General features: G+C 36.2%; 1 long non-coding RNA gene across 2 annotated transcripts; it reads right to left on the bottom strand.

The window, feature by feature from the left end:
- Positions 1 to 6,649: 6,649 nt before the first annotated feature.
- LOC121771031 lies at positions 6,650 to 10,494 on the bottom strand. 2 transcript variants are annotated; one of them, XR_006043910.1, is made up of 7 exons: positions 9,334 to 10,494; positions 9,171 to 9,238; positions 7,618 to 7,925; positions 7,469 to 7,501; positions 7,098 to 7,215; positions 6,830 to 7,015; positions 6,650 to 6,746 (listed from the first exon to the last, which is right to left on the bottom strand). It is a non-coding gene; the product is annotated as an uncharacterized LOC121771031 (long non-coding RNA). The 2 variants fall into 2 exon arrangements; XR_006043909.1 differs by having other exon boundaries at positions 6,658 to 7,015.
- Positions 10,495 to 13,484: the final 2,990 nt, after the last annotated feature.

Genomic DNA, 13,484 nt, shown 5'->3' with positions numbered 1-13,484 from the left:
TAAACCACCCTTATAACGCCACATAGTATTTTCGAAAAAATAAAGAGATTTGAAAAGAAAGCCCACCTCGTTCGCTTAGCAAATCACAACCCAACTTATAGCAGCTCTCGATCCTCGAGTTCACAGAAACACAACACCCTTGTCAACGACAACACAAGTCAGCTTTCCACAACAACATATTACTATGCATGTCCTATCTTTCTCTCTCATCGTTTTTCTCAAATTCCCCAACCCAACATACGTCACAAAGGTGTAAAGACACATGTATCACATTCCAACTTATCACAAGTGATTACATCATTTAAACACGTTCCTTGGACATACATGCATCATATAATACTTTTAAACTTGAAACTATGTGTCATTTTAACAAGGCAGAAAACTGGCAGAACTGCGCGACCGTTTTGTAAAAATCCCTATAAATTCACCCGACCTCAAAAGAAGCTAAATTTTGGTCACAATACAGAGGACAAATTCAAGTTCATCCATGAAAATTTTCACTCCGAAATCACGTCATTTAGTCAGTCATATCACATATTAAACTCTCTGGTCGGAACATACAATTTCTGACAGCACTGCGCAGTTCATTTGAATAATTCACCATAAATTCATCCAATGCCAAAAAAGGCTGAAAATTTAACACGACTCAGAAGACACTTCAAAATTTCATATAGTTTAAGAATCACATCAATCGGAGGTCATTTGGTCAGTCAAACAGAAAACGAAACATTCATGGCGAGAATACGAGTTTCTGGCAGATTTGCGCAGTCAACTTCAAAAATTTATTAAAAATTCATTTTTCGATAAAAGGGGCTGAATTTCACACGAGACACAGGAAACACCTTGAAGTTTACTCAGTAAAAATTTCATATCAAAATTCGTTCGTTTGATGGGTCAATTACAGATCATAAGTTACTGGTCGTGCACCACAGATTTCAGGTTCATGGTTCGAAAATAGGGTTTTCATCTTCCATCGAACAACCACCGATTTTTCATGCTTGAAGACACATAATCATGCTTTAAAGTTTCTCATACACATATTTTCACATAAACTCTCATCATTCACCAAATATTCCAATCCAACATCACATGATTTCAATCAAAAACACATAACCATCAAAGTTCTCATGCAAACACAAAGTCCCACCGATTAGTTTGCGATCTATACTTCCTACACACTCTATATGCATGTAGGATTCAAGAATAAGGTTTCAATGAAGGAGATGAGAAGAAAATCTTAGTTATACCTTCTTGAATCAAGAAAACAAACGGTAGAAACAAGTGTTGGCACGATTCGTCGGAAACTCTTGAAAAATTCACTCCAATTGATGAAAGAAACAATGGTGGAAGAAGTTTTTGGAGAGAATGTGGAGAGGGAGGAGGGAGGCACGAAAATTGAGGGATAAATGGGGGCTAGGGTTTAGTTTAGGTGTTTTTATAGGATTAGGGTTAGGTTTAAAATTAATTAATTGTGGTGAAAATACAATTAAATAAATCCCATAATTAAAAGAATAAAATAAGTATGTGGGAAGGGGAGAAAATTTTCAAAAATTCCATGTAGGAATAGGAATGAATTTATTTGGTATTTACTTGGAGAGAATATATTCACAACTTAGGAAATAAAAGTAAATATTTCATAAACAAGAGAACAAAATAAATTAAATCTCCAAGTAGGAAAATAATGGTGGGGGCCGAAAATTTCCATAAGGAATTGCACAAGGAAATTATTTAAATCCTCAATTAAATAGAATAGGATTTAAATTTGGTAATTTCTTTATGGGAAAATACTCCCATATAATAGGTAATAAATAAATAAATTTCCACAAGGAAAAATAAGGGCATGGGCGTGTGATATAGGTGAGGATTAAAAGAAAAAAAAATCGCATTCCCAATCAATTAGACATAGACATTAATTTGAATAAAAAGGGTCTCACAAAAAGGAAACAAAATAATTCTCCTCTACAAAAATAATGAGGGCCGAAAATTCCAAAGAATTGGCTAGAAAAAAATACATGCATGATTCTATTTAATTCATTCCCAACATTGCAAAATATCAAACACTTTACTCTACATCACCCACGACAATTATTTCACATAATTCACTTAATCGCATAGAAACAAAAGTTTCATAATTGAAATTTTAAATCAACTTATTAAATAAATATCACAAATTTTTGGGATGTTACAGATCTAAAGGGGTAACTAAGCTTCTTGTATTGGCCCAAACGTCCCAAAACATGACAAGCACGACTATAGTAATAATTATCTTCATAATATATAATGGCCAAATAGGCCATGCCAATAGGGCTAACTAAGTAGACTTTTTAAATAATGACATTTCACTTTGCCCACAGTTTTATGTATGATGCATTGACATTCTATTTTGTTCAAGGACCCTAGTTTTGTAAGTGTGCACTCACACATATCTCCACATAAAATACGTTGGAACCAAATAATATCCATCATCTACGAAAAATGATAAAGTCAAAAATTAGCTAGCGGCAAATATCTTGTCACATATAGCCGACAAACAGTTAGAGCTTGTAAAGATCCTCCAATTTATTTGGTTTAATTATATAGTTTGGTCAACCACCAAGATGATAGTGCTAGCTCATATTTTCTCACAAATTTGAGCATTTTTCTTATCATTCAACCCATGATTAAATATAATTAGTTCCACAAAACCATGTCAATTGTTCCTGATCAGTGTATATTCCAAACTGTCAAACTAGCTTAAATAAAAAGATTGGACGTCTTTCACACCTCCTAAACTAATTAATTCACAAGGGATAAAAAAATGAATTGATGGAAGTAAGTGTGAGAGGTATGAAGGTGGAGGCAAGAATAATAGCAAATAACATCGAAAGAAGAATAATAGCAAATAACATGAATTGATGGAAGTAAGTGTGAGAGGTATGAAGGTGGAGGCAAGAATACTAGCAAATAACATGGAAAGATCCCTAGACATAGACACACTGCCATTCCATTTGGATATATTATCACAACCATCATACTTCACACATACTTCCATGTGCTTCTCTTCCCCCACTCCACATGCATGTCTCTCTATACCCCCACCCCACCCCACCCCCCATACACATATTATCTACACTTGCATGTATAGATATGATTTAGTTGTATGCATATGTATTTGTACTCATTTGGGTTCACATACATTGTACTTGCAAGTACATTAGTTTCTAAAGATTAGAAATGGCTAGTTCAACTAGTGGCAAAATGTGTGTTGCAAAGGCAAAGGTAGTGAGATAGTAGATAAATTGCTTTGGATTTAGATGTCCACTTGGAATTATGTGTGATGTGTTTGATTTCATTGAGTTTAGGACAATATTTATGTCACTATCATAAAAAAGCATTATTGCACATATAAATGTATAGTATATATCATTAGAGAATCAATATAAAGCTCCAACATAAGTGTATATTAACTCTTTAGGTCATAGTGTAGTGAACTTAAGTATAGCTCACCAACTTTAATTTTATTCACTTATAACATAGATTGGTCCTTCTATCTCTATATATTTATAGATATTGAGCCCTTACTTTGATTTACACTAATTTGGCCTTTATATAACAAATTCAACCACTAGAAAAATGTAGAACCAAAATTGTGATGGAGTCCTCGTGTGTAATTGCAAAAACTAAATTTTGAAGGCCATTAAGATGCCATATTGACAATAATTAATTAAACTTCATTGCAAAAAAAGTATACAAACTTAATGATACTTATTGATATAGGCTATATATAAATGTACAGTTACACCAACTAAAAAAACCTCGAAAACCCAACTCCTTTCTCTTGCCTTATCCGGAATGAGAAGTCATCTCATACATTAAATTTAAGTAAAATTGATAACAGCACCACTTTATATTATTATTCAATTAAGTTAATCGAAAGATTAACCGACCTGAAAAATGATTAGATTAGTAAATTATATACGCACACGAAAATATGACTATTTCTCATATCATCATATACGAATGTTATGTACTTCTATAACAATAGAATCTATAATTTACTGGTAGTTACTTCTTCAATCAACTTTTTTTATACAGAGGGGCGGGGGAGTACAGTTTCAATAAAACCCCTCGTTGTCTTTGTTTGTCTATCAGTGGTTCCTTGTAAAAATTATTCAATAATTTTGTCTCTCTCCTAGAAGTTCTTTTCTGAAGGCCTGTCATATACTCATAAATATAAATATATGTTTTAGAGTGAAATATTATGAATATTAAAAATATTGATACTTTTATTAGGGCATCAGCAGTGGGGCGCCCTATGGCGCGCCACGTCATCGGTTTTATCCTCCTTCCCCCCACCTGCAATGGGGCGCCCTATGCATTTTATTTTATTTGAATATTTAAATAGCAAAAAAATGGGAAAAACTTCATTTCATTTATAAAAATTAATACACTACAATACGAATTAAAAATTAATATATTTAAAAAAAATTAATACATTTATAAAAATTTTATTATCATCATTAGTCCATGGATATATGGTATAATCACATAGGAAGGACTTTTGCATTATTCCTAGACATTTTTTTACCCTTTTAGCTATTTTTTAGTAGAGGGGTAAAATTGTTTGTTGACTATATATCCACTAATATATACTCCATAGTGCAATTAAATGATACCAGTTGAAACGATATTAAATACGTCATCAGGTATCTTCTTTGTAATTTTGGTTTTAATCATTTTCTTTTTTTCTTTTTCTTAATATTTTGAAAATATATATTTGAAATAAATTCATTACAAAAATTCAAAATCATAAATCATTTAAGCAAATTTGATCATGATGATACTGATAATAAAAAAGATGACCAATAAATAAGTGAATTTATAACTAATTAAATCATGCTCTTTTATCTTTGACAAATACTTCTGCATATTTGTTGTTATTATAATATTATTGTCAATATAAGTATAAGAATTTAATCAAATAATCACTTGTTTATTTAAATTATTAGACTCATACGATATGGAGTACTTATAAAATTATCATTTTTTATCACATTATCATCTTAATAAATGTATAAAATAATTTAGTTTTCAAAATATCTCAACTAGTGCTTATAGTCCAATGGTTAGGATTATTGCCCTCCAAGCAATAGACCTGGGTTCAAACCCCGGCAAACGCATTTTTTAAAGTAAAATGCGTGTCATCGTCCGCAGCCATCGTCCGCGAAAGCCGCGGCCTATGGCACGCACCCACAATGGGTGCGGACGATGCGCGCCATCGGGCGTGCCATCGTCCGCCCATTGCGGATGCTCTTACAAAACATCGGGCCAACTTATTTTTACAAGTACTATTTAGACCTGGGTTCAAACCCCGGCAAACGCATTTTTTTAAGTAAAATGCGTGTCATCGTCCGCAGCCATCGTCCGCGAAAGCCGCGGCTTCCGGCGCGTCCGCGGCCTATGGCACGCACCCACAATGGGTGCGGACGATGCGCGCCATCGGGCGTGCCATCGTCCGCCCATTGCGGATGCTCTTACAAAACATCGGGCCAACTTATTTTTACAAGTACTATTAATTTCACGTAATTTGGAACGAAAAAATACTACTACTGCTGCTAAAACTTAACATGATAATAATAAAATATTACTCCTTCCGTTCCATTTAAGATGTTTATTGGAGTATTTCTTTTTAGTTTATCTCATTCTAGATGTTTATTTCATCGGGCGTGCCATCGTTCCATTAATTTCATCGGGCGTGCCATCGTTCCATTAATTTCATCGGGCGTGCCATCGTCCGCTCATTGCGGATGCTCTTACAAAACATCGGGCCAACTTATTTTTACAAGTACTATTAATTTCACGTAATTTGGAACGACAAAATACTCTGCTAAAACTTAACATGATAATAATAAAATATTACTCCTTCCGTTCCATTTAAGATGTTTATTGGAGTATTTCTTTTTAGTTTATCTCATTCTAGATGTTTATTTCCATATTAGAAATAAATTTCTCTCTTCATTAAAATATTTAATCATTTATATCATTCTATTATCAGACTTAACGATTCTACCTAAAATCTTGTGTGATTCAAGAATGTGGATATCTTTAATGAAAATGCGAAAGTATTTGTATAAGGTTTCAAATTTTATTTATAAAAAGCAGTAACAATAAAATCACCAGGGGCATCAACTTCGGCATTTCAAATTAAAAACTTCAATCTTTCCCAATTTATGACTTTTGATACAACAATATGCAATCAAAAGTGGCTAAAAGCACATTTTCTCGGAAGTTATCCCAACATAAACAAGTGATTGACTTTGACTTTTGGTTAAGTATTATCGCATGCGACATAGCAAAAATAAATTGATCACAATGGATCACCTACAACAATTCCTACTTCTTCATCTCCTAATACATAAACAAACATGATAAGTAATGGTAGGGCCCATCACTCATGTTTCATGAGTATATAAATTAATTAAGGGAAAAATTTTATACATTTGTGATTTCCGAGCAACTATTGAAATTTTAAGCCCTTGTCAAGTTGTTGATATTTGTGAGAATTGAAGTGCAAAAGCTCGCAGCATTGTAAATTTGTAACAGAATATATGAAAATTATTATCTCAAAATTTCAAACTTAACATATACTCCGAATGTTATCAGAGGTGACCGGTAAGATCTAAGAGACACTACCTCATGGATGTATTTATTTCCATCCATATTTAGTAAATCATGGCATATCGCATCATATGTCCATTCATGTATAACTGGAGCAAGAAATACAAGTATATTATACAATAAAAATTACAGTGGAACTCTCGAGAGTGGGCATGGAATTGATACTACATACCTGGTCTACTGATCTATCTAAGATAAGAAGCTCGCATGTCTCCGCTTGGGGAAAGTTAGGAAGGTTGGCTTTGTATTTCATCAGATTATTCCAAACAGAAGCAGCAAGCTTTGTAGGAATTAGATCACGAAAAGTAGTCATTGTAGCAAGGGACTTAGCAGCACGGTAACGCACATTTGGAAAATCCTGCCATATCACAATAAAATAGAGGTCTTCACTCTGAAATTGCTAACGCTATAGGACAACATTTAAGGTTCAGATAACGTACCCTCAAAGAAGCAAGCACTGTAGCTATTCGTGTCCCCATCACATGCATCACCTCTGCGAGAGCTTTCTTCGTCCCCGAAGAGATCCTCAAGTGCTCTCTCATTGTCAGTGATGAAACCCTGAAGTATTAGTCAATTGCCAAATGAACCATTGCATTTGTTGTTGAAGTTCACACCATGCAACAGGAACATTTATAAAATACATGGATCTGAGTTGACCGTGGTCACCGTCTCATATAGCATGACTTAATTTACATCTTTGGTTGTCAAGCCATTCAACTAAATCTGAATGAGTTTTTTTTTTTCTTGTGAACAATAAAGGGATTATGAGAATGCTAGATTCCATATAAAAGTCTAAAAGGATTATATATACCTGGCTATCTATTGCGAAATATTCCAAGTTCATCTGTACATTTCAGATTCAAAACAAGAATAAATACTAGATCTCTCTTTAGTACAAATGTACAATACGTGTGGACATAGATAGAGAGAAAAGAAAGAGAAGTAAGGAAATTGAGTAACCTCTCTTAAGGCACCAATGCGAGGTAACACACTTCCATCCTTCTTTATTTGGGCAACCAATTCGCGGGAAACAGGTGAACCGAAGAAGACAAAGGCCCCAACGGCAGAAAAAAGATAAAAAAGTATAGGAAACAAAGAGATGATGAGCCCAATTATTTTCTATAACAATAGCCTCATATAACTCAGGAAATGTAAAAACTATTCCATAAAAATGTAGAGGAACACCTACGAAAGAAAGAATAAAACATTTGACATACTTTTTGTACAATGGCGATCTTCCAGACATATCAGACAGGAAGATAACAATGCTGCACGATAAAGAAAATGAAAGATAAGGGCAAGAATGTAAAGCGCATAAAGAAGAACAAGAAAAAATTAAACTAAATTTGTAAGCAAAAACAATAAAAACTATTCAGAAGAAAGATCTATTGACTATGCTAGCATCTAAGCAGCCACGGCGTTTATTGTGTAATCAGTATTAAAAAGTACTCCCTCCGTCCTTTAAAAATAGAACACTTTGTAAACGGCACGGGTTTTAATGTAGAATTGGTAAAGTAAGAGAGAAGGGAAAAAAATAAGAGAGAAGGAGAAAAAGTAAGAGAGAAGTAGTGTTAGTGGAATGTGGGGTCCATATTATTAGTAGTTGAAAACTTTCCATTTTTGATTGTGTTCTAATTTTGGTGGACGTCCAAAAAAGGAAACTGTGTTCTATTTTTTGTGGACGGAGGGAGTACAAAATTGTCACGCCCGCATTTTCTAAGGATAGAAAACACGGCTGATCGCGACTAGGGGAGGATTAAAGAAACGGGGAAGAAAGGGAAAAACAACACAACTCAACCATAGCCCGAAATAAATGGGAATAGCTCGAATAAAATCAGAGTATCTCAACGATCAACAACTCCAAAAGAAAATATCTCAACAATACACGAACTCAGAAGAAACAATATTCAGCGGAAGCATCCGAGAGAAGAATAATGTTATGTATGAAGACACAATATATTCGGAACATTTAAGAAAAACAAACACAAATCTCCACCATCTCTGCTCAACACCCACCGCGCTCGTCACCGCTCAACCTGCACATTAAGAAAACAACATGCAGGGCTGAGTACTTGATGCACTCAGTGGACACACGCCAAAATCATAGTTTGTCATGCCATAACAGTGTAACCTTGGGGTTTTAAGAGTAAAGAAATAACCCAAGTACACTAAAACATATTTCACAAATTCGACTGCGCAGTCACTTTCAGATATTGCCACCCTTATTTCCACCATCATACACTATCTGATTCAACGGGTGACAAGGGGCGTGGCCACACCCCAGGTCAACTAGACCGGCCAACTTGCTCTCAGATGGCTCCCGGTCTCGTGTACACTAGCCTGAGGGTTCGCAGCCCTACAGACCCGAATTCGATTAAACATATGTGGTAAACCACTCCAGATAGGTTTCAAAGCAAAACAGTTGGCAAGACAAACAGTTCATCTCCATAAACATTTCCGGACCAAGTCCGTATTAAAAATAACCCACAGTATAGTAGGATAGGAAAGCCCACCTCAATTGTTTAACTCCTCAACTTGTCTTTCCATTCCGTTCTCAAATAGCATGCCAAAAAATGATCCCCTTTTGAAAGAACATAAAATGCTACAAATTAGACCCTAGGAGAAAAAAAATTGAATTCAAACAAAGCATGCATCCTACGTGATGCTAAATCTTACCCTTCGATCTTTCTTGAAAAAAAATTCAGAAAACCTCGCGTGTTACTCATAAATTTAGCCCGCATCACATATCCAGCTTGCCCAATTAACTTAAAACACGTGCCGATTCGAAATCCTTGATATAAAATTCTCCAGCCCAAGATTTCCTCTCCTTCACAACTGGTCAATCAACTAAAAAAAAAACCCAACCCAACACTTCCATTTATGCTATTACTTGAACCAAAAAGTATAAAAAGTAGCAGCCCCAAGATATACTCCCATTTCCATTGGCCACACTAGTCCCCGGTGGAATAAAATTCTAAATCTGCAATTAATTGATCCAAAACCAAAAAAAATCAGCCCAAGACCCTTATTTCTTCCTTACTCACCCAGCCCAACTATAGGTCTTCAAATTAATTTGTGAGCCCAATTAGTAGCCCAATCAATTTTTGAAAACAAAACCACATACTCCCTTCTCCACCATCGGTCTATCTTCTTTTTCCTCCCCAAATTGAGAAATCCCCAAATGCAGAAACCCAAAATTGAGCGACATCAAATCCATCGCCTCCCTCCGAGTTGCTTTCTGAAACAACAGCCATGGTTGTATCTCACTCCGCTATCTCCGACCTCAATTCGCCACCGGGTGTCCGCCCTCTGTCACGACGCAGCTGATGTACCTAGCAGCCATCACCGTCGCTGTTCCGAGCAGCCATCGCCGCTACCCTCACTGGTTCGGCTCGCTGTTAAGCCGCTGTTGTCCGTTGGCCGCCGCCACTGAGCAGTCACCGCCACCGTGTCTGCTGTGCGACGAATTTCGCTGCAGCGCTGCCCTCGGTCAGACATCTCCTCCGGTTCGCGCTGCTGCCGCCACTATCGCTCCGTTCGGAACCACGCCGCCGTCCTCGCTGCTGGAGCTTGCGCAGCCTGCTTCTCAACACTGCACCACTGCCGCCCCCCCCCTCTCTTTTCTAACTCTCTCTCGTTTTTCTCTGTTTCTTCACAACTACGGAAGTGGTGAAAAGGATTGTGATAATTGTGAAATTGGTTGAAATAAAAAGATGTTGATTGACTGAATGGGAGTGATGAACGTGGGATCATGGGAGATATAGGTGTAGAAACCGATTTCATGGAATATGGGAAGTAGAAACCGGATTTTGTGGAACAGAAATTGGGTGAGACTAATCTCACGTTAAATTCTTGCATATTCAAAGTGGGATGAAAATTAATAACTCATTATAAATGGATTTCAAATTGGGCTAAAAGGAATAATTGCTCTAGGCCCAAAAGGAAGTTGAAAAGGACTTCCAAAAGTTGGTGACGAAGAATTGGGCTTCGTACAAATCAAGAAAAAGATCATAGCCCAAATTCAATAATAAAAAATACTGGCTATTCCAAAAGAATTGAAGGATTTTTTTTTCGGCTACACAAATGACGTCCCTTCAAGAACAACTAAAAGATAGAAAAAGTCGGGGTATTACAAAAATTCCCAAGAGCAAGTAATTAACAACCCTCCCTACTACTTGAACTGCAGAGGTTAGGCATATAAAGCTCTCGCAACATTCGACTAAAAAACAAACAAATAAAACCACTTGCATATTTTCCTAGCCACATAACTAAACCACCAAGGTTTTAGGTCCCGAGGAATTTTCTAATGTCCCCAGAGCCTCGAGGCAGTCAGAAGCATAAAGCCAAGGTGTAAATCATAACAGACATGCAAACTGTACCTAATAAATAAAACACATAGAAAAACTGTGAGAAAACATTAAAAAATCATAAGTTCATATCTACTTTAAAATCTTAAATTCAAATACTTATTAGCCATCATCAAATGTCCAAGAAGAAGTGATACAGAGGGAGGTAGGGCGCATGAGAGAACTAGATATTTCTACCTCAGTTTCCACGTTTCATTAGGTTTAGCGGTCAGGAACCTCTTTTTTTAATTTTATTGCAATGTGTTAATTGGAACTGTTTTTAACAGCCAACTCCAAAGCCAGAAAAATAGGAAAATAAAAAAAATGACAGCATAAGTGTGATGCGTGCACATCAACATGGTCGAGGCACCTGCCCCATTCGAACCAGGTGAGGCGCCGCCTCAAGAGCGATTCTAGGTGCCTCACACTGAGGCGCACCTCACTAACGCTTTTCTAAACAATGTAAAGTACATTGGCTATTGATAAAGGAGACTCCCTTGACAGTAGAGGAGTTTGTCAGTAGATTATTAACAATATGGCTATGTTTCTGTGTTTCAATTGTAAAAAATCCCTGCTAAAAAAATCATGCACTACAAGCTAAAAGATCCCATCAAACTATTATGTCAATTCATCTCCTCTCAGTAGTAGCAATGATACTTAGAAGAAGGAAATGAAAAGGGATAACAGATATATTATACACAACTTCAGTATCAGTCAACAGACTTCCTTCATTAGAGTGGAGTAACTTTCATGTAACGAGTCTCTTGCACAAATTATTCTGCAAGCCTTATAGCCTTACTATCAGGATGATACCAAAACCAAAGTCAGATGATAAAAATGTGAACTACATACTTTTCTTTGGTTGGTTGGATAAAATATATCCCATCCATGGATGACAAAGGTTGTCTTCGTTTGTGTATATCTTCCACCACTGCAATAGGTCAGAGAACATCGTTACTCCTCTATCTCAATAAATAATTGCATTTATTTGTATCATGGTGAATCTTCTTCCCAACACAGGACTCATGCAAAAGATAATTTTAGGTTGCCTTTTGTTCCACAAAAATAATAAAGCAGTTAATTGCAATTGGGAATCAATCAAATACACCTGTTTCTTCTATCCTAAAATTAAAGATTGTGCTAGACATGGAGTCCAGCAAAGTAACTCATGATGCTTCCACCAACTTATATAGTACTTCCTCCATCCCACAATAAGAGTCTTATTTGGTTTGGGCACGGGTATAAGAAATATAAAGAAAAGTGGATTGAATAAGTTAGTAGAATGTGTGTCCCACTTATATATATTAGTTTTATAATAAAATGTGAGTGGAATAAGTTGGTGGAATGTGGGACCTACTTACAATTTATGGTAAAAGTGAAATAGGACTCTTATCATGGGAAATACGGAAATGGAAAAATATGACTCTTATTGTGGGACAGAGGGAGTAATAAATTAAAATGCATGCGCCAACAGATCACCACACATCCCGAGCTTTTCTATTAGTCTAAGCATACATGTAATGTTAAATGGTATAGACAACATATTTAGAGAAGAAAGTAATGGGAGAAGATAATTGTATTTGATTGAATGATGAAATGGTACTCAACACCCATTTATTTATAGGGATGTTGGTGACCTTTGAGATTCTACAATAAATGTATATTCATGGAACTACACTATTATTGGAACAATGCATGCACATCTTCAATGCTTCTTGGAACTATATTCTTGGAACTCCATTCTCCTTTAATGTATATTGATGCTTCTCCCTTTCTCAACACTCCCCCTCAAATTGAGTGGTGGGATCTCCAAAACTCAATTTGGAAAGCACATCTTCAAAGCTCCTTGAGTTTACTGCTTTAGTTAGGATGTCGGCAAGTTGATCTTCAGAGCGAACAAAAGGGAGTTCAACAATCTCATTCTCAATGTTTTCTTTGATGAAGTGTCTGTCAACCTCCACATGCTTCGTTCGATCGTGTTGTACTGGATTTTGTGAGATGCTTATAGCGGCTTTGTTATCATAGTATAACTGACACTTGCTCGGAGGGAGATTAATCTCTTTCAACAATCTCCTTAACCATAAAATATCTGTCAACCCACTTTTAATCCCACGAAATTCTGCTTCAGCACTCGAAAGAGCCACCACCTTCTGTTTCTTGCTTCTCCATGTTACCAAGTTACCTCCAACAAAGGTAAAGTAGTCTGCTGTAGACTTTCTATCATTTGGGTTTCCTGCCAAGTCAGCATTTGTATAACCATGAATCTCAAGATGCCCATTTTTGGCGAACAACACTCCATGCCCTGGAGTTCCCTTCAAATACCGACAAATCCTAAGTGCTGCCTCCATGTGATCTGTCTGCGGCTTATGCATGAACTGACTTACGACCCCAACTGCATAGGAAATATTTGGCCTAGTGTGCGAGAGATATATGTGTTTTCCGACTAGTGGCTGATATCGACTACGGTCAGCCAACTCGGCT

Source organism: Salvia splendens, chromosome 16 (assembly GCF_004379255.2).
Source record: "Salvia splendens isolate huo1 chromosome 16, SspV2, whole genome shotgun sequence".
Taxonomy (NCBI): Eukaryota; Viridiplantae; Streptophyta; class Magnoliopsida; order Lamiales; family Lamiaceae; genus Salvia; species Salvia splendens.
The sequence above is the reverse complement of the archived record's forward strand: the minus strand, read 5'-3'. Positions and strand labels throughout refer to the sequence as shown.